The sequence below is a fragment of the Etheostoma spectabile genome, chromosome 4 (genome assembly GCF_008692095.1).
Source record: "Etheostoma spectabile isolate EspeVRDwgs_2016 chromosome 4, UIUC_Espe_1.0, whole genome shotgun sequence".
In the NCBI taxonomy this organism is placed as follows: Eukaryota; Metazoa; Chordata; class Actinopteri; order Perciformes; family Percidae; genus Etheostoma; species Etheostoma spectabile.
This window is the reverse complement of record NC_045736.1, coordinates 7,049,389-7,058,179: the sequence shown is the minus strand read 5'-3', so window position 1 is coordinate 7,058,179 and position 8,791 is coordinate 7,049,389. Positions and strand designations below refer to the sequence as shown.

Sequence of the window (8,791 nt, the reverse complement as noted above, 5' to 3'; positions counted from 1 at the left end):
CCAGATAAAATGACAGAGAAAAGAAAATAGATCATACATGTGTGAAATTCAGACATAAGATCCTTTTTCAATATACCAAAATGCCAAGTCAGTACAATAAGTCCTCATATCAAGACAATTTGGTTACATCATAATAAGCATGGGTGCTGATGGAAAGACTAACGTCACTATGTCACAGGGAAAGGAGACAGCAAGAACTCAGGAACTGGGAGACCAGGAAGAGTCAGGTGTAGTCTCAGGTAAGTGTGTTGAGCTTAGTTAATATTTTTGGAGGTGCATGGCTGTCAGGGTTGTAGATGGGCTTTACCAATGGCTCACGGATTTACATCATGATCAGCTAATTTAACAAGTGTACAAAAGCATTGTATGTCTTTTCACCTTTTCAAAATAAGTCATTATGTTTTGAGGTATTTTTGTGGCTTGATTGTAAACTTAAAAAGAAATAAATGGTTTTAAAGTAGAATATTTTGGTCAATTTATTCATTTTTATTGAATCAAGAGAAACACTGAAAAGAAGGATGGTGGTACAGTCTCCATGATTCACTACTGATAGTATTAAGGCTTTCCTTCCTTTCCTTTCCTCTACAAGTATGATTTATGGCTGTATTATATGTTTTCCCCTTCAAAAATTGCTCTTCAGAAGTTTTTATGTTTATTGTTTCCACCCAACTGTTGAGACTGAGATTTATGCCCACGACTGCTACTACATATGATACTGATGAAAAAAATGCAATCAAATGTCACAAAAAGAAAATAATCTAAAACAATAACACAAAATTATACATCACAAGATAGACTAATGAAAAATTGCAAAAAACGCTATCTTTAAAACCCAATCATAGTACAGTAGTAGTAGTATTAGTAGTAGTGTACAGCTGTACAGCTCCATTTCTCTTAATGAGTTCAACCCAACAACGGCAGCGTTTGAAATCTGTTGTTGTTGTTGTTGTTGTTGTTGTTGTTGTGTTGAAGGTGCCCTCAGACTGGACTGAACCAACTTAGAGGGATGGATGAGCGGATGACATTAATGATTCATGGCTGGGGTTTGGTTTTTGTCGGTTACTGGCAGAGCGCCTGATGTCCCTCCAGACTGGCTAAATGATGATGTCATGCTTTAGAGTATCGATTAAACTCTCCCCTTTAACACATCACTCTGTGTCTTTTTCTCTATTGTTCTCTGTGCTTTTCTCTCCCCTTCTGCCTCCCTCTCCTCTCCTCTCCAACTAACAATGACCTCATCAAGTCCATCATCAGAAACCAGATGCGGCCGCTAAAACAATAAAGATCCTATCCAGAGAGTCATAAAACACATCATAATCAGATGGCCCATGCCAGGATCAATAATTTCCAGTTGGACCCGGTACCCTAGAAGGTAGTTTTGGATGCTGCAGCGGGATGCAGAGGGGGCTGAAAGGATTGATGGGGGCCGCGAGTTGGGTTACATCTAAAGTGCACCAGAGAATCAATAGTTTGTGGAGGCTTTGGCTCACCGACTGAGTTATGGACCGGCCCCTCATGGGATCTGAAGCACATAGGCCTGCTCTACAGAAGAGCCCTGACTGAAACAACAGATTGTGTTTCACTTTCAAAAAGCATTAGACTCCTCATCAATAATGTTAGACAAGATATATGCCTTCTGCAAAAAAACTGTGAAGGCCTGTTTTTTTTTTTGGTATACAATAGAGAGGAAAATTCCCCCCACTTCCGGTGAACCACCATGAGAACTTATTTTGGAAATATATAGTAGTAGTAGTTAATGGTGAGGGACAAATGTTTTTGATCGCTTATGAATTTTACCATGAATTACACATAAAGATAAATAAGTTGCAGATTGTTGGAAAACTGTTGAAGTGTGATAGATAGATGGATAGATATATAGATAGCTAGATAGATAGATCAGTAATTAGATGGACTTTATTAATCCCAATCTGGGAAATCACTCTGTTAGACCAGCAAGTTACAAGGATATACACACATACTCACTTACTTACAGAAAATACAATATACAAAAAACAAGATAAAAAAAAGATAAAATAAAACAAGATAACCAAATATCAAAATACTAGAACACCTACTAAAAAAATATACTTAGAGTAAGGAAAACAATGTGTGTATATGCAAATGTAGAATGAAATTTACAACCCACATACATAGTGTATATAACAAAATAAAATCTGTACAACATTAAATATGAAGTAAACCATGTTCAAGTAGCAAAATAGTGCAATATTTGGAATGTGTGAAGTAAAGAGAGAGTTATCTCACAATGAGACTATGAATATCTTCACAGTAAGACTGTGAAAAAGCGTAATTAGAAAGACTACACACCCCAAAGTTGCTCAAGAAGCTACAATTGCAAGTTTGTTTCCTACCTACTCACATGAGCAAAGTGTCTTGCTTGTTCTTTCACTTCCCTGCTGGAATAAGACCAGGAGTAAGAGTCAGTTAAGATAATGTTACATTATTCATGGAAGAAAGCTAAGTTACCTAGCTTAGCAAGCAAGGTGATGCAAAACAAGCAATGTAGTTCACTGTGCGGTTTCATACAAAACTAAATAGTACTGCAACAAACCTACAGCAAACTGCAAGTTTCGTAAATTGGCAAAAATATATTTTAATCTGATAAACACCGTACAGTATGTGTAATTCAAGGCTCAATTCAAACAGTGTTAAAAAATTGTTTGTCCCTCGCCGTTGACATTTTTTTCCAGAACAAGGCCCCATGGGGGACACCAGAAAGGGGACTTCAACGTAAGCACAGAGTTCCAGGACCACACAGTACCTGTGCATGGTACCAGGACCACCGAGTTGCAAAACAGAGTATGATGACCACAAACTCAGGACACTCACAGGACAGAATACCAGGACAACAAAATCTCTGTCCTGTGTTTGGACGACCAATTCCTCCGGCCTGCAAATTCGCCTCTATGGCCAGGAGGAGGTCTGTCCCAGTTGTCCTATGAAAAAAAACTATATGTCTTCTTTTGACAGCAGGTGTAACTGGGCCCCAACCGTGTTGTTTTTCACAATTTGAAAGCTACTCTGGGCCCCACACACCCCAGTGCACAGTGAGGCGAGGATGGAGAACCTGCCAGTTGCCTATGCCTTTCTCAAAGATGAAGTCATGCAAGTGCAAGTGAACACGGCCACTTCAGTGAAACTGCAGATTGCTCATTCTCAGCATTTTATTCTGTACTCAATGCATATTCTTTGATTTGTATTCAATATTGGATATAAAAACAGGGCCCACATCAGGTCTCTCACTTTCCTCTCTCTGTGTGTTGCCGTTCTCGAACTCCCTTTGCTACAGGAAACAGCAACAAACTTCAAGCTACACGCTGAAAATGTCAAGTTTTGAAGAATAATTGGATTGTGCAACAAGGCAGGCCTGCTTGATGAAATAATTGTTAAGGTTTACAAGGAATATGTTTACTGCATTTACTATCGAACTGGGATGTTTTGGGACAGATTGGTAAGGATTGTTGTGGATAAAGTACCCACGGTGATACACTGGTAAAAGCAAATTATGTACTGCATGTTTCCAGCTAATTTAATAGCTGACATTACTGTATAGTGTGAAAAGCTAGCTTCATTTAATATTGTATGTGGTGTTTTCTCTTGCTGGGTGCAAATGGTCAACAGAAACAAGTTTCTTTCCAAGATCGTTTTGCAGAACCACCGTCTCTGCATCCGGAGCTGAGCTCCATTAAAGACAACTGTGTTTGGTCTAAAAAAATGCCAAGGACCCGGATCCTTTAAAAGAAAAAAAAAATACATATCCCAGAATGTATCTGTGGTGTGACCAGACCTGATTCCAAACGCTGTGGAGATAGGTCTGGAAATGTGAGACTTAAGTGACTGTAATTCTTATAAAGTAAAAAAAAAAAACTGCAAAAAAAACACTATGAGAAATGGCAACACAAACCCTTTTGTACTTTATTTCTCTTTCAAGTTTGTACTGTTGCCGTTACTGCCTTGAAAAAAAGAAAAAGAGACGATAGTACAAACTCTTTATTTGTAAAATCCAACTTTATTCTTTTTTCTTTCTCCCTCTTCTCTTTCTTAATATGAGCTACTAGTGCTTCAGTACTGACTACTGGAGTGTGTGCTCATTAGAGCAGAACAACCAATCATGGGACTTTTCACAGATCACTGTGTTTCACTCAGGATGTTTGGACACAGCCAGCGATTCTGCTCGACCACGTTTGTGTGTTCAGGTACACAATGGAGGCCAGACTGAGGCATGCACATACACTCGTGCACACACACACACACCCACACACACACACACACACACACACACACACACACACACACACACACACACACACACACACACAGAGTGAGTGCTCCACATTTGCCTTGCTGAACTGCAATGCAGAGCTCCATTCATAGTTAATCAGTGGAGAGGAAATGTAGATAATCTAGATTCTAATTATCCTTTGCAGTGGCCTCTTTCCTCTCTCATTCTCTCTCTCTTTCCTCCCTCATTTATTTGCCTCTTTCACATCTTTTTTCATCCAAATTTGTCTACCGCCTCGTTTCATCTCTGTCAGCTCCACTTTTCTGCCTTCACCCCCTCATTCTCCTCACCCCTTCCTTTGCTCCGCCAAGACTCGTTTTTTGTTGAATGATATATCAAACAGTAGCTAGCTGCTGAATGAAAAGGATTTGCTAACACCCCCTCTTCTGCAATCTTTCTCTCTCTCTCTCTCTTTCTCTCTCTCTCTCTCTCTCTCTCTGTCTCCACAGTACAGAGTGATCCGCAAGAGGGGATCAAAGGGAGTATTAATTCCACTCAAGACATGCATACACATATGCAAGCGCACGCGCGCGCACACACACACACACACACACACACACTATGCTGAGAGATATTCATTCATTAGAGCTGCACATCTTAGTTTCACACATCACTGGCCTTTAGTTAGTGAAAGCGACAAGGGAGATAGAATGAGGGAGTGTGAATGTGCATGCATGTCTGTGTATGCTCTCAATTAGTTGTTTTTCCTAGTACATGCACCAATTTTGTCTGCACATACACATACACTATTGCTATAGGAGTATGTTCACGCTCATGCATGGAGAGATACATCAGCATACACATGAATGGATGCCTAATTGTGCGTGCATGCTCCTTTGCATTGCTGTCTATGCAGTTGCTCTCCGCTGCCTGCATGCTTGCTGAGATCTGCTGTCACATGGCCTCTGGTCAAGAACACACGAGGCAGTGGCAGTGCAGAGGAAAATAATCACATCTCACCCTGTCAGGATTTTCTTCTACTTCTCGACCTGCATGTGACAAAACACTTTAGTGGGCTAGTAATCATCAGCTTTGTTACAAATTATCTGTGGCTGTAAATCTGAGATGTTATATTGTTAATGGTTACATCAATAACTAATCAACAGTTTTTACACCCAATCCTGCAGGATTTCTGTTCATTGCAGCTCAAACTCCTACAGCTGCATCATCTCTCAGTGTTTTACTGGAAACATGTCTACCTCACCCTGCAAGAAAACAAGACATGTGCAGACCTTATGGATTAAACTTGAAGCTCTGGGACCTAAAATTGGATGAAAATGTAATGGACCCGGTCCCTGTTTCTCTGTTTGTGCTGTTTCCCATGGCAGCAGATACAAACCAGATGCTGGCTTGTCCGATTTCTGAGAAGCAGTGGCATTTGCTACTATCTTTAAAGATCAGATTACGATAAGGGATGGTTGTTGTTTTTTTGGTTATTGATGTTTGAGTGAAGTTTAGGTAACTGTATATTACACATAGAGTGCAAGAGAGTGAAGGACAAACTCAACAGCAACTTTTAGTGCATATGGTGCACATAGCGCCTACATTGGACTTAATACTGTATATCTGATGTCCGCTGTATCTCTTTGCAAAGCTCAAATGTGTTTAATGCACCCAACAGGCAGTTGGTTGAGTGGGTAAATGTGAGCATCTCAACCCTTCAAGAGGGATTTACGGGATTTTTTACCATAAAATGTACTCACCATAAAAATCCTCAGTCAGAGCTACAGCTCTCTTTTTCTTTTGCCACTGTGTTTAATCAACACCTTCGTCTAGCAGCAAACTGCAAATGTGTGATTAACATGACGTGAGACCTTTTGCCCCATCAGACAGACAGCATCGGGTTTCCAGCTGTAAGCACTGCTCTCACTCTGCATTGTGCGTGTGTGTGTGTGTGTGTGTGTGTGTGTGTGTGTGTCAACATGTACAGGCCAACCACCAAGAGCTTCCACTGTAATTACACCAGGCATTACACATACCTTGACAGCACATTAATTCCTGCTATGAAAAAGAGTGAAAGGAGGAGAAAATCAAAGTGTCTTGGGGCTAAAAATAGCAGTGTTCGCAGCGTAAAATACAGTTGTTGCCCTTGTAAAAGTGTGCCACACGTAAGAGTTCTGTTTAAATAATGATTATGTGTGGTGGTTTTCACTTTGAGCTTTATGGTAATCAAAATACCTCTTGTTTGTCTTGTTTATTGTACACATGGTAACACAAAGGTAAACATTAAAACAGACTAGATGCTTACACACTGATCTACAAAGGGGCTTGAACAAATTATTATTAAAATAAAAATTATTATTATAAACTATCAGTTGTTAGACCCCAGTCATCTTTAGTCTTAGCCGTTTGTGGCCTACATGCTGCTTTTCATAAAGGTGAAAGTACGGTGGCCGACAAGAGCAAACACCCTGCAACTTAAGAAAACACTAGCAAATTAAGAAAACAGCTCCAAACCATAGACCGTTAATATTAATCAATATATATATATGTATATAGTCTATGCTCCAAACTTCCGGGGTCAAAAGTCAAGATGTTTGACTTAGAGCTCCCCCTAGAGACCTGGAGATCTTCCGTTGTGTAATCTGGATGAAGTGTTTTTTTTGGCTGCGTTTTCTTTCGGGGTTAGTGTGCTTTTGATTTTTGCATTGCTTCTATATTTGCAGTGCGTTTATGTATTTGGCTGTGTGGTGTGTATTTGCAGTGCGTTTGCTGAATGCTGCGCATATGTTGCATATCAAATTACTGAAGTTGTTTTCTTAATTTGCTTGTGTTTTGTCTTGCTTGTGTTTGCAGGGCGATTGTATGAAAAAACAATGAAACAGTTACCATGCGCTAGGTGCATGCTTTAAAAGGCTTGAACTTGGTGTCTTCATTAATTCATAGGCGTGTTTTGGGTGTAACATGTGATAAACCAATCAATCCTCGAGTGTCATCTCCCATTCCCTTTAAAAGCCAGGCGCGTCTCTACCTTGGCATATTGCTATGATGATGGTGGATTTGCACCGTCATATTTTTATTTGTAATCTTTTGCAGGTGTGTGTGCTGCAGCGCTTCCCAGTGTGTGTGTGTGTAACAAGCATAGTGTGCGCACGCTGTGCATAAGCCTAGGCACATTTTACTAATTCGCTGTTAAAATAACAATGAAATGCTGCGCTATTGATTTTGAACAAGGTTTTTGTTGGTCAATTGCGCTATCACTTAGCAGTACGCCAAGAATTCACCTGAACACACCTCCCTGTAAGACCAGCTCGCCCATGGGCGCAAAGATGGGCGCAGGTGTATTTGGGATTCAAACGACGTGGGCGCTGGATGGAAAATTGACAATTGTCTCGGTCTTAATTTAGCAAAGACACTTGCGTCAGGCCTTGCGCTGCGCTGGGTGCAAGATAGAGCCCTAAATCTGCCTGTGCGTCTTCAGGTCGGACAGTCACACAGCTCACAAAGCTTTGGAAACGCCCTCCCAGTCCCATGATAGCTTTCCGACGTCAGATTGGGAGCGGGGCTAAAATACAAATACACATTCATTATCTCTTTTCTTGTCCTTCTTGACAACACTTGAACCACAGTAGGTGACCCTGTTAATGTGTGCACTCCTGTATTTTCTTCAGAAAATTTAATTTCTTTTAATTAATAAATAAGCTTATCTTCCCTGCAGTTTTTCATGAAATGATAATGTATTGGCAATACTTTGCATGTTACAACAAATCTCAAAAGACCATTTGTAGAAGTGTGAAGCTGTGACGATTAGCAAAAAGGAAAAGTGTCAGGAGTGGTGTTATTTTGACTCAGGGTTCAGTGACTTTATTATATAGAAGAGTTTGGGAAGTGGACCAGAGAGTAAATTGGTGTTAAACTGACACATGCTTTGCTTCCGACACAATTTCTCTGCTAATTACTGCATATATTGTTTATTTTTGTTTGTGTCACTTTGTACCTCTGTGTAAAAAAGCCCGATTTTGTTCACACATTATGTATGAAATATGACTATATCATTCCTACTCTTTGTATGCACATATTTACTGTCACTGTGAAGTGTCAGGAGGCCGTGTTTGAAATGAACTCTTCCATATCACAACCCACAGCACAGGTGACAAGATGTTATGAGGTGTGGGGAATGATTGACACAACTGGTACAGCAGGGGAAGAATTCAAATAACATGGCAGGTTGCTGTATGATTACTAAACATGGAGACTGTGTAATTAGTTGAAATATGTGTGAATACAAGTGATTTTGAACCACTTTTTATTGGTAGTGTCATTGTTCTGGTATCAGTCAACAGAAAGCAGGATCCAACTGCAGACATGGCATCAGGGTTGGATGGTAAAGATGGTAGGCACTGCCCATGTACCTGACAACACGTCAATGCAGATTGTATTATTGTATACAAAACCTGTGCCCAGCTGGTACGTTTAGCTTGGTGATAGTTATTCTTAACACATCAGCACCTGGGGCTGTTTTTACAAGGATAGACTTTGACAATGGCT

The 8,791-nt window shown here is 40.2% G+C and overlaps 1 long non-coding RNA gene across 1 annotated transcript in view; it reads right to left on the bottom strand.

The window, feature by feature from the left end:
* Positions 1–6,882: 6,882 nt before the first annotated feature.
* The window catches only part of LOC116687445 (uncharacterized), a 20,733-nt gene continuing 18,824 nt past the window's right edge, over positions 6,883–8,791 (bottom strand). Inside the window, exon 3 of the long non-coding RNA XR_004331546.1 lies at positions 6,883–7,015. This is a non-coding gene — a long non-coding RNA (uncharacterized LOC116687445). The remainder of the gene's footprint in view (positions 7,016–8,791) is intronic.